This window comes from Salvelinus namaycush, chromosome 37 (genome assembly GCF_016432855.1).
Source record: "Salvelinus namaycush isolate Seneca chromosome 37, SaNama_1.0, whole genome shotgun sequence".
In the NCBI taxonomy this organism is placed as follows: Eukaryota; Metazoa; Chordata; class Actinopteri; order Salmoniformes; family Salmonidae; genus Salvelinus; species Salvelinus namaycush.
Genome location: NC_052343.1, coordinates 19,606,124 through 19,618,704, shown reverse-complemented (window position 1 = coordinate 19,618,704; position 12,581 = coordinate 19,606,124).

Here is a 12,581-nt window from a genome sequence, read left to right as displayed (position 1 = left end):
GAACAGTCTATGACTAGGGTGGCTGGAGTCTTTGACAATTTTTAGGGCCTTCCTCTGACACCGCCTGGCATAGAGGTCCTGGATGGCAGGGAGCTTGGCCCCGGTGATGTACTGAGCCGTACGCACTACCCTCTGTAGTGCCTTGCGGTCGGATGCCGAGCAGTTGCCATACCAGGCGGTGATGCAACCCGTCAGGATGCTTTTGATGGTGCAGCTGTAAAACCTTTTGAGGATCTGAGGACCCATGCCAAATCTTTTCAGTCTCTTGAGGGGGAATAGGTTTTGTCGTGCCCTCTTCACAACTGTCTTGGTTTGCTTGGACCATGTTAGTTTGTCGGTGATGTGGACACCAAGGAACTTGAAGCTCAACTTGCTCCTCTACAGCCCCGTCGATGAGAATGGGAGCGTGCTCAGTCCTCCTTTTCCTGTAGTCCACAATCATCTCTTTTGTCTTGATCACGCTGAGGGAGAGGTTGTTGTCCTTGCACCACACCACATGATAACAACATCCTAAAGATTGATTCTATACTTAGTTTGACAAGTTTATTCGACCTGTAATATAACTTTTTGAAGTTTTCGTCTGACGTTCGCCTGGACCTGCACGAGCGTTTGGATATGTGTACTAAACGCGCTAACAAAAGTAGCTACTTGGACATAAATGATGGACATTACCGAACAAAACTAACATTTCTTGTGGAAGTGGGAGTCCTGGGAGTGCATTCCGACGAAGATCAGCAAAGGTAAGTGAAGATTTATGATGCTTTTTATGAGTTTTGTTGTCTGCACAATTTGGCGGGTAACTGTATGGCTTACTTTTGTGGCTGAACGCTGTTCTCAGATTATTGAATATTGTGCTTTTGCCATAAAGCTTTTTGAAATCTGACACAGCGGTTACATTAACTTCTTATGGCTGAAGGGGCAGTATTGAGTAGCTTGGCTGAAAGGTGCCCATATCAAACGGCCTGCTCCTCAGTCATAGTTGCTAATATTTGCATATTATTAGTAGTATTGGACAGAAAACACTCTAAAGTTTCTAAAACTGTTTGAATTATGTCTGTGAGATTAACATAACTCATTTTGGCAGGCAAAATCCTGAGTTGAAATCAAAACAGGAAGTCAGAAATCTGAGGTTTGTAGTGTTTCAACTCTTTGCCTATCCAAGATACAGTGGAAATGGGGTCATATTGCACTTCCTAAGGCTTCCACTAGATGTCAACAGTCTTTAGAACCTTGTTTGATGCTTCTACTATAAAGAAGGGGGGAATGAGAGGGGATTGAGTCAGAGGTCTGGCAGAGTGCCACGAGCTGGTCACGCGCATTCACATGAGAGGTAGCTTGCGTTCAATTGCATTTCTGAAGACAAAGGAATTCTCCAGTTGGAACATTATTGAAGATTTATGATAAAAACATCCTAAATATTGATTCTATACTTAGTTTGACATGTTTCTACAAACTGTAATATGACTTTTCATCTGAACTTTCGCCTGAACCTGCCAGCGCGTCGTCAGTTTGCATTATGTACTAAACGCGCGAACAAAAGGAGGTGTTTGGACATAAATGATGGACTTTATCAAACAAATCAAAACCTCGATGCACTTATTGATAAAGCCAGTGACTGATGTGGTGAACTCTTCGATGCCATCAGAAGAATTCCGGAACATATTCCAGTCTGTGCTAGCGAAACAGTCCTGTAGTTTCGCATCTACTTCATCTGACCACTTTTTTATAGAACGAGTCGCTGGTGCTTCCTGCCTTAATTTTTGCTTGTAAGCAGGAATCAGGAGGATATAGTTATGGTCAGATTTGCCAAATGGAGGGAGAGCTTTGTTCACGTCTCTGTGTGTGGAGTAATGGTGGTCTAGAATTTTTTTCCCTCTGGTTGCACATTTAACATGCTAATAGAAATTAGGTAAAACTGATTTAAGTTTCCCTGCATTAAAGTCCCCGGCCACTATGAGCGCCGCCCCTGGATGAACATTTTCCTGTTTGCTTGTGTGTCACGCCCTGACCGTAGTTCCTTTTTTATGTCTCTATTTTGATTTGGTCAGGGCGTGAGTTGGGGTGGGCATTCTATGTTTTGTGTTCTATGTTTTCTGTTTCGGTGTGTTTGGCCGGGTGTGGTTCTCAATCAGAGGCAGCTGTCTATCGTTGTCTCTGATTGAGAACCATACTTAGGTAGCCTTTTCCAACCTGTGTTTTGTGGGTAGTTGTTTTCTGTCTGTACCAGACAGGACTGTTTCGTTTCATTCATTCTCTTTGTTATTTTGTTTAGTGTTCTGATTTAATAAATTAACATGAACACTTACCACGCTGCGCTTTGGTCCGATGACTACTCTTCATCCGACGACGAAAATCGTTACATTGTGGCGGAATACAGCTCACTGAGTGCGGTTTTAGTGCCAGCCTCGGTCTGTGGTGGTATGTGGACAGCTACAGAAAATACAGATGAAAACTCTCTAGGTAGATAGTGTGGTCTACAGCTTATCATGAGATATTCTACCTCAGGCGAACAAAACCCTGAGACTTCCTTAGATATCGTGCACCAGCTATTGTTTACAAATATGCATAGGCCCCGTCCCCGTGTCTTACCAGAGGCTGCTGTTCTGTCCTACCGATAGAGTGTATAACCCGACAGCTGTATGTTCTTAATGTCGTCGTTCAGCCACGACTCAGTGAAACATAAGATATTACAGTTTTTAATGTCCCGTTGGTAGGATATACATGCTTTCAGTTCGTCCCATTTATTTTCCAGCGATTGAACGTTAGCTAGCAGAACGGAAGGCAAGGGCAGATTAGCCACTCGTTGCCTGATCTTCACAAAGCATCCGGATCGCTTTCCGCGAAACCTACGTTTCCTTTTCCAGCAAATCACAGGGAATTGGGCCTGGTCAGGTGTCCGTAGTAGATCACTCGCGTCCGACTCATTGAAGAAGAACTCCTCGTCCAATTTGAGGTGAGTAATCCCAGTTCTGATGTCCAGAAGCTCTTTTCGGTCATAAGAGACGGTAGCAGCAACATTATGTACAAAACAAGTGGCAAACAAAGCGAAAAAACAAACAAAATAACATGGTTGGTTAAGAGCCGATAAGACGGCAGCTCTACCCTCTGGCGCCATCTTCTTCTCTTCTCTCTTCTTCTTTTAGGTTCCATATCCACTGATCAGTCAACGTCCCTTTGTGGTTATCAACATATCACAAACATGTTCATACTGCTTTATTGAATTACCTTGCAAAGCATATTTTGGTGTTTTAGTGGTTTAGTGGGGGGGTGGGTGAAAGGGGAGACACAAACAAACAATGACAAAACACTGAGTGACCCATAGCAACTCTAGAGCATCCTGTTTTTGTTTTCTGTGGTCAGAAGTGGAGATCAATCTAGACTCTATCTCTCTCTCTTCGCTCTCCACGTTCTCTTTCTCTCTCTCTCTTTCCTTTTCTTTCTCTCTCTCTCCTCCACTCTCTTCTTTTCTCTTTTTTCCCTTACAAACGCACACAAACACGAATATGCATGCACACACGCACACACACACACACACACTTCTTTTCCATTTGTGGCATTTGTGGAAATACCTACACCCAGCCCATCTATCAACCAAACTCTCTGGCCGCGTGCAGGGCCCTCATCAGGTTAACTTCTTATCAGGGCGCTCTGGACTAGCCGTACACACACGCACGTGCACATACATGCACATAAACACACATATGCATGCACGCACACACACACGTTCATGTTATTGAATTGACCCTTTTATTTCTACTGCCTCTGCCTCTCCCTGTCCAGATGGCCAGCAGCGCTGCGCTCACAGGTTTGCATTGCCTGCTTCCATATACAGTATAATCGAATTCTACTTCTTTGTGATGTCATCTCCCGTTAGTTAGGATGCGTCCCAAATGGCATATTGTTCTCTATATAGTGCACTACTGTTGACCATAGGGCTCTGGTCAAAAGTAGTGCACTATAAAGGGAATAGGTTGCCATTTGGGATGCACACAGATCCACTGGAGGTGTGTAGGGCTCCCCAGTGAGGGCACCAACTATAATACTGTGAATGGAATAATGCTGTTATTTAGAACATTCTAGGGAATACACTGACTCACATCCCACATGGTTGGTGTCCATGTAGGCAATAACTAAGGATTTAGTGTAGTGGTTTTTCAGGCAACGGGAATCAATACTGAACAATTACAGTAGAGTTCTCACTTGTGTCCCATACCCTTCCCCTATACTATCTGTGAGATCCACAGAAGGCAGTTGTTGAGCATGTAGCACTGTCCTTTATGTTTATCTTACCAGATTCCAGACTTTGTCTCAGAGGGCAGCAGCCAAACATATGTGTGCTGGCAAAGAGCGACAGGTCAGTAGCAGATTGGTGAAATGCACGGAAACACGCACACACAGACTCTCACACACACACTCACTCAGACGCACGTGCCCACACACAAATGCAGGCACACATGCGCACACCAACGCATGCACACATATGCACGCACACACACACATGCAGATATATACACAAACACACACAGAGACACACCCGCACACATACACACGCAACTGACCTGTAATACACCTCAGCAGCTGCGGTGGCACTTACAGCAGTGGGTCATTATAATATACAACAGGGTCAGTTATTGGCAATCGTCATGTTCATGGATGCCTGCCTTCAGACTAACTGCTTCTTGAACACAAACACCCAGCACTCACACATAAAAAGCTTGGAAAACAAAGGACTGTAAAAATAAAAATAAAAACAGAATTCAAATGTAAAATCTCAAATGAGTTTAGTACAGAGTAAACCCAAACCCTAAGTTATCACATTTTTCCAGGACACACATGAAATTGTTTTAGACGGTGCTGTTGTTCCAGTTGGCAGCTGGTAGCTGGAGTTGAATATGTTATTAGATGGCCCTCTCATGTTTTCCTCTTCAATTGATACTTTATGAACCTTGTATATTTACCTTGGAACCGTTTTCCTCTATTTGTGATGACAGAAAACACCTGTTGTGCGTCCATTTGGCTAAACCTGTTCCAAAATGAAGATTCTCCTTGGTACGATCTTGTTATAAAGTCAAAAACATTATGAAAGTGAGATCGTAAAGTGACGTTTTAAAACCTCCCACTATCTGTCTCTCCCTAACTGTAAATGAGTGTGGTGAGATTTGTAACACATGCTATGAATACAATCACATACTCAGACTGCAAACTAAAACTGTGTTTTAGTGACACAAAGAAAATAATAACTAGAAAGGTACAACACTAACCCTGATCAGACAATAACTAGAAAGGTACAACATTAACCCTGGACATGACCAGACAATAACTAGTAAGGTACAACACTAACCCTGATCAGACAATAACTAGTAAGGTACAACCCTAACCCTGGACATGACCAGACAATAACTAGGAAGGTACAACCCTAACCCTGGACATGACCAGACAATAACTAGAAAGGTACAACACTAACCCTGGACATGACCAGACAATAACTAGTAAGGTACAACACTAACCCTGATCAGACAATAACTAGTAAGTTACAACCCTCACCCTGGACATGACCAGACAATAACTAGAAAGGTACAACCCTCACCCTGGACATGACCAGACAATAACTAGAAAGGTACAACACTAACCCTGGACATGACCAGACAATAACTAGTAAGGTACAACCCTAACCCTGGACATGACCAGACAATAACTAGAAAGGTACAACCCTCACCCTGGACATGATCAGACAATAACTAGAAAGGTACAACACTAACCCTGGACATGACCAGACAATAACTAGAACGGTACAACACTAACCCTGACCAGACAATTACTAGAAAGGTACAACACTAACCCTGATCAGACAATAACTAGAAAGGTACAACACTAACCCTGGACATGACCAGACAATAACTAGAAAGGTACAACACTAACCCTGATCAGACAATAACTAGAAAGGTACAACACTAACCCTGGACATGACCAGACAATAACTAGAAAGGTACAACCATAACCCTGATCAGACAATAACTAGGAAGGTACAACCCTAGCCCTGGACATGACCAGTGTAAGGGTCTATGTGTAGCTGGTGCAGAGGAGTCAGGCACAGGACAGCAGAGATGAGTAAATAAAGGTAACTTTACTCAAAGTCATCAAAATACAAGAAAAATCCAAGCCCACAATACTGACCACAAATACAACTGTCACGTTCCTGACCTGTTTTCTGTTAGTTTTGTATGTGTTAGTTGGTCAGGACGTGAGTTTGGGTGGGCAGTCTATGTTTTCTGTTTCTATGTTGGTTTAAAGGGTGACCTGATATGGCTCTCAATTAGAGGCAGGTGGTTTTCATTTCCTCTGATTGAGAGCCATATTAAGGTAGGTGTTTTCACGTTGATTGTTGTGGGTGGATGTCTTCCGTGTCTGTGTATGTTGCGCCACACGGGACTGTTTCGGTATGTTTGTTCGTTCGGTTTTTGTGTAGTCTGTTTTCCCTGTTCGTGCGTTCTTCGTGTTACATGTAAGTTCTTACGTTCAGGTCAGTCTACGTTGTTTTGTTATTTTGTAATCCTTCCAAGTGTTTGTTTTCGTGTTTCGTCGTTTGCTTTAATAAATCATTATGTATTCACAACCCGCTGCATTTTGGTCGAATCACTAATCCTCCTTTTCGGATGAAGAGGAGGAGGAATTCCGTTACAACAACAAACAATCACTCACAACCAAACATGGGGAACAGAGGTGTCACGTTCCTGACCTATTTTCTGTTAGTTTTTGTATGTGTTAGTTGGTCAGGACGTGAGTTGGGTGGGCAGTCTATGTTTTCTGTTTCTATGTTGGTTTATGGGTTGCCTGGTATGGCTCTCAATTAGAGGCAGGTGTTTGGCGTTTCCTCTGATTGAGAGTCATATTAAGGTAGGTTGTTTCACATTGTTTGTTGTGGGTGGTTGTCTCCTGTGTCTGTGTCTATGTTACACCATACGGGACTGTTTCGTGCATTCGTCATTTTGTGTAGTCATTTTCCTGTTCGTGAGTTCTTCGTGTTTCATGTAAGTTCGTCGTTCAGGTCTGTCTACTTTCGTTTTGTTATTTTGTTTCTATTCAAGTGTTCGTCGTGTTTTCCGGTTTTGTTTAAATAAATATTATTATTATGTATTCACAACCCGCTGCGCCTTGGTCAAATCACTACTCCTCCTCTTCGTATGAAGAGGAGGAGGAACAACGTTACAGAACCACCCACCAAATAACCAGAACCAAGCAGCGGTGTAACGGGAGGAAGGGACAACGCAAGAAGGAGGAATGGACATGGGAGGATGTTTTGGACGGTAAAGGTTGCTACACATGGGAGGAGATCCTGGCTGGAAGGGATCGCCTCCCATGGGAACAGCTGGAGGCACTGAGGAGAGCAGAGGCAACCGGAGAAGGGAACCGGCGTTATGAGGGGACGCGTCTAGCACGGAAGCCCGAAAAGCCCGTGAGTACTACCCAAAAATTTCTTGGGGGGGGGGGCTAAGAGGTAGTGGGCCAAGGGCAGGTAGGAGACCTGCGCCCACTTCTCAGGCTAACCGTGGAGAGCGGGAGTACGGGCAGACACCGTGTTACGCAGTAGAGCGCACGGTGTCTCCTGTACGTGTGCATAGCCCAGTGCGGGTTATTCCACCTCCCCGCACTGGTAGGGCTAGATTGAGCGTTGAGCCGGATGTCATGAAGCCGGCTCTACATATTTGGCCACCAGTACGTCTCTTTGGGCCGGCTTACATGGCACCAGCCTTACGCATGGTGTCCCCGGTTCGCCTACATAGCCCGGTGCGGGTTATTCCACCTCCCCGCACTGGTCGGGCGACGGGGAGCATTCAACCAGGTAAGGTTGGGCAGGCTCAATGCTCAAGGGAGCCAGTACGCTTGCATGGTCCGGTATTTCCGGCGCTACCTCCCCGCCCCAGCCCAGTACCACCAGTGCCTACACTACGCACCAGGCTTCCAGTGCGTCTCCAGAGCCCTGTTCCTCCTCCACGCACTCTCCCTATGGTGCGTGTCTCCAGCCCAGTGCCTCCAGTTCCGGCACCACGCACTAAGCCACCTGTGCGTCTCCAGAGCCCTGTACACACTGTTCCTTCTCCCCGTACTCGTCCTGATGTGCGTGCCCTCAGCCCGGTGCCACCAGTGCCGGTACCACGCACCAGGCCTACAGTGCGTCTCAGCCGGCCAGAGTCTGCCGTCTGCCCAACGGCGCCTGAACTGTCCGTCTGCCAAGCGCCGCATGAACTGCCCGTCTGTATTGAGCCTGCAAAGCCGCCCGTCTGCCATGAGCCTACAGAGCCTTCCGCCAGACTGGAGCCGCTAGAGCCTTCCGCCAGACAGGAGCAGCCAAAGCCTTCCGCTAGACAGGATCAGTCTGAGCCATCCGTCTCCGCAGCGCCATCTGAGCCATCCGTCTCCTCAGCGCCATCTGAGCCATCCGTCTCCCCAGCGCCGTCTGAGCCATCCGTCTCCTCAGCGCCATCTGAGCCATCCGTCTCCTCAGCGCCATCTGAGCCATCCGTCTCCCCAGCGCCGTCTGAGCCATCCGTCTGTCCCGAGCCATTAGAGCCGCCCGTCTGTCCCGAGCCGTCAGAGCCGTTAGTCAGTCAGGAGCCGCTAGAGCCATTCGCCAGACAGGATCTGCCAGAGCCGCCAACCAGACAGGATCTGCCAGAGCCGCCAACTAGACAGGATCTGCCAGAGCCGCCAACCAGACAGGATCTGCCAGAGCCGCCAACCAGACAGGATCTGCCAGAGCCGCCAACCAGACAGGATCTGCCAGAGCCGCCAGCGAGCCATGAGCGTCCAGAGCCGTCAGCCAGCCATGAGCGTCCAGAGCCGTCAGCCAGCCATGAGCGTCCAGAGCTGTCAGCTAGCCATGAGCGTCCAGAGCCGTCAGCCAGTCATGAGCTGCCCCTCAGCCCAGAGCGGCCATTTATCCAGAACTGCCCCTCAGTCCAGAGCTGTCTCTCTGTCCGGAGCTGCCCTTCAGTCCGGAGTTGCCCCTCTATCCTGAGCTACCTCTCTATCCTGACCTACCTCTCTGTCCTGTGCTATATCTCTGTCCTGAACTACCTTATCCCGGTGCTGCCCCTTGTCTCGATGTTACCCAGGAAATTAAGTGGGTGGAATAGGAGGGTGGTCAGTCGTAGGGGGAAACGGAAGCTGGGATTGACTATGGTGGGGTGGGGACCTCGCCCAGAGCCTGAGCCACCACCGTGGTCAGATGCCCACCCAGACCCTCCCCTAAACTTTGTGCTGGTGCGCCCGGAGTTCGCACCTTAAGGGGGGGGTTATGTCACGTTCCTGACCTATTTTCTGTTAGTTTTTGTATGTGTTAGTTGGTCAGGACGTGAGTTGGGTGGGCAGTCTATGTTTTCTGTTTCTATGTTGGTTTATGGGTTGCCTGGTATGGCTCTCAATTAGAGGCAGGTGTTTGGCGTTTCCTCTGATTGAGAGTCATATTAAGGTAGGTTGTTTCACATTGTTTGTTGTGGGTGGTTGTCTCCTGTGTCTGTGTCTATGTTACACCATACGGGACTGTTTCGTGCATTCGTCATTTTGTGTAGTCATTTTCCTGTTCGTGAGTTCTTCGTGTTTCATGTAAGTTCGTCGTTCAGGTCTGTCTACTTTCGTTTTGTTATTTTGTTTCTATTCAAGTGTTCGTCGTGTTTTCCGGTTTTGTTTAAATAAATATTATGTATTCACAACCCGCTGCGCCTTGGTCAAATCACTACTCCTCCTCTTCGTATGAAGAGGAGGAGGAACAACGTTACAAGAGGGTTAAATACTAAACAGGTAATAAGGTGAGTGAAACCAGGTGTGTAAGACATAGACAAAACAAATGGAAAATGAAAAGTGGATCGGCGGTGGCTAGAAGGCCGGTGACGTCGACCGCCGCCCGAACAAGGAGAGGAACCGACTTCGGCGGAAGTCGTGACAACCAGACAATAACTAGTAAGGTACAACCCTAACCCTGATCAGACAATAACTAGAAAGGTACAACCCTAACCCTGATCAGACAATAACTAGAACGGTACAACACTAACCCTGATCAGACAATAACTAGAAAGGTACAACACTAACCCTGATCAGACAATAACTAGAAAGGTACAACACTAACCCTGATCAGACAATAACTAGAAAGGTACAACACTAACCCTGATCAGACAATAACTAGAAAGGTACAACACTAACCCTGGACATGACCAGACAATAACTAGAAAGGTACAACCCTCACCCTGGACATGACCAGACAATAACTAGAAAGGTACAACCATAACCCTGATCAGACAATAACTAGAAAGGTACAACATTAACCCTGGACATGACCAGACAATAACTAGTAAGGTACAACCATAACCCTGATCAGACAATAACTAGTAAGGTACAACCCTAACCCTGGACATGACCAGACAATAACTAGTAAGGAACAACACTAACCCTGGACATGACCAGACAATAACTAGAAAGGTACAACCCTAACCCTGACCAGACAATAACTAGAAAGGTACAACACTAACCCTGGACATGACCAGACAATAACTAGAAAGGTACAACACTAACCCTGACCAGACAATAACTAGTAAGGTACAACACTAACCCTGGAAATGACCAGACAATAACTAGTAAGGTACAACCCTCACCCTGGACATGACCAGACAATAACTAGAAAGGTACAACCCTAACCCTGACCAGACAATAACTAGAAAGGTACAACACTAACCCTGGACATGACCAGACAATAACTAGAAAGGTACAACACTAACCCTGAACAGACAATAACTAGTAAGGTACAACACTAACCCTGGACATGACCAGACAATAACTAGGAAGGTACAACCCTCACCCTGGACATGACCAGACAATAACTAGTAAGGTACAACACTAACCCTGGACATGACCAGACAATAACTAGAAAGGTACAACCCTAACCCTGGACATGACCAGACAATAACTAGAAAGGTACAACCCTCACCCTGGACATGACCAGACAATAACTAGAAAGGTACAACCCTCACCCTGGACATGACCAGACAATAACTAGAAAAGTACAACACTAACCCTGGACATGACCAGACAATAACTAGAAAGGTACAACCCTAACCCTGGACATGACCAGACAATAACTAGAAAGGTACAACCCTCACCCTGGACATGACCAGACAATAACTAGGAAGGTACAACCCTCACCCTGGACATGACCAGACAATAACTAGAAAGGTACTACACTAACCCTGATCAGACAATAACTAGAAAGGTACAACCCTAACCCTGGACATGACCAGACAATAACTAGAAAGGTACAACACTCACCCTGGACATGAACAGACAATAACTAGAAAGGTACAACACTAACCCTGGAAATGACCAGACAATAACTAGAAAGGTACAACCCTAAACCTGGACATGACCAGACAATAACTAGAAAGGTACAACACTAACCCTGATCAGACAATAACTAGAAAGGTACAACATTAACCCTGGACATGACCAGACAATAACTAGTAAGGTACAACACTAACCCTGACCAGACAATAACTAGTAAGGTACAACACTAACCCTGGACATGACCAGACAATAACTAGAAAGGTACAACCCTAACCCTGACCAGACAATAACTAGAAAGGTACAACACTAACCCTGGACATGACAGAAAATAACTAAAAAAAAAAAATAAAAACTAGTAAAGGTACAACCCTCACCCTGGACATGACCAGACAATAACTAGTAAGGTACAACACTAACCCTGGACAATGACCAGACAATACTAGAAAGGTACAACCCTACCTGGACATGACCAGACAATAACTAGAAGGTACAACCCTCACCCTGGACATGACCAGACAATAACTAGAAAGGTACAACCCTAACCCTGGACATGACCAGACAATAACTAAAAAAAACAGAATAACTCTAAGGGTACAACACTAACCCTGATCAGGACAAAACTAGAAAGGTACAAACACTAAACCTGGACATGACAGACAATAACTAGAAAGGTACAACATAACCTGATCAAGACAATTAACTAGAAAGGTACAACACTAACCTGATCAGACAATAACTAGAAATGTACAACCCTAACCATGAACCACGACAATAAACTAGGAAGTAACAACCCTAACCTGGACATGACCAGACAATAACTAGAAAGTACAACCTCACCTGGACATGACCCCAGACAATAACTAGAAAGTACAACACTACCCGGGACATGACCAGACAATAACTAGTAAGGTACAACCCTCCACCATGGAAATGACCAGACAATAACTAGAAAGGTACAACCCTCACCCTGACATGACCAGACAATAATAGAAAGGTACAACCCTCACCTCTGGACATGACCAGACAATAACTAGAAAGGTACAAACTAACCCTGATCAGAAAATAACTAGAAAGGTACAACCCTCACCCTGGACATGACCAGACAATAACTAGAAAAGTACCACACTAACCTGATCAGACAATACCTAGAAAGGTACACCCTAACCCTGGAATGACCAGACAATAACTAGAAAGGTCAACACTAACCCGGACTGACCAGACAAATAACTAGAAAGGTAAACTCACTGGAA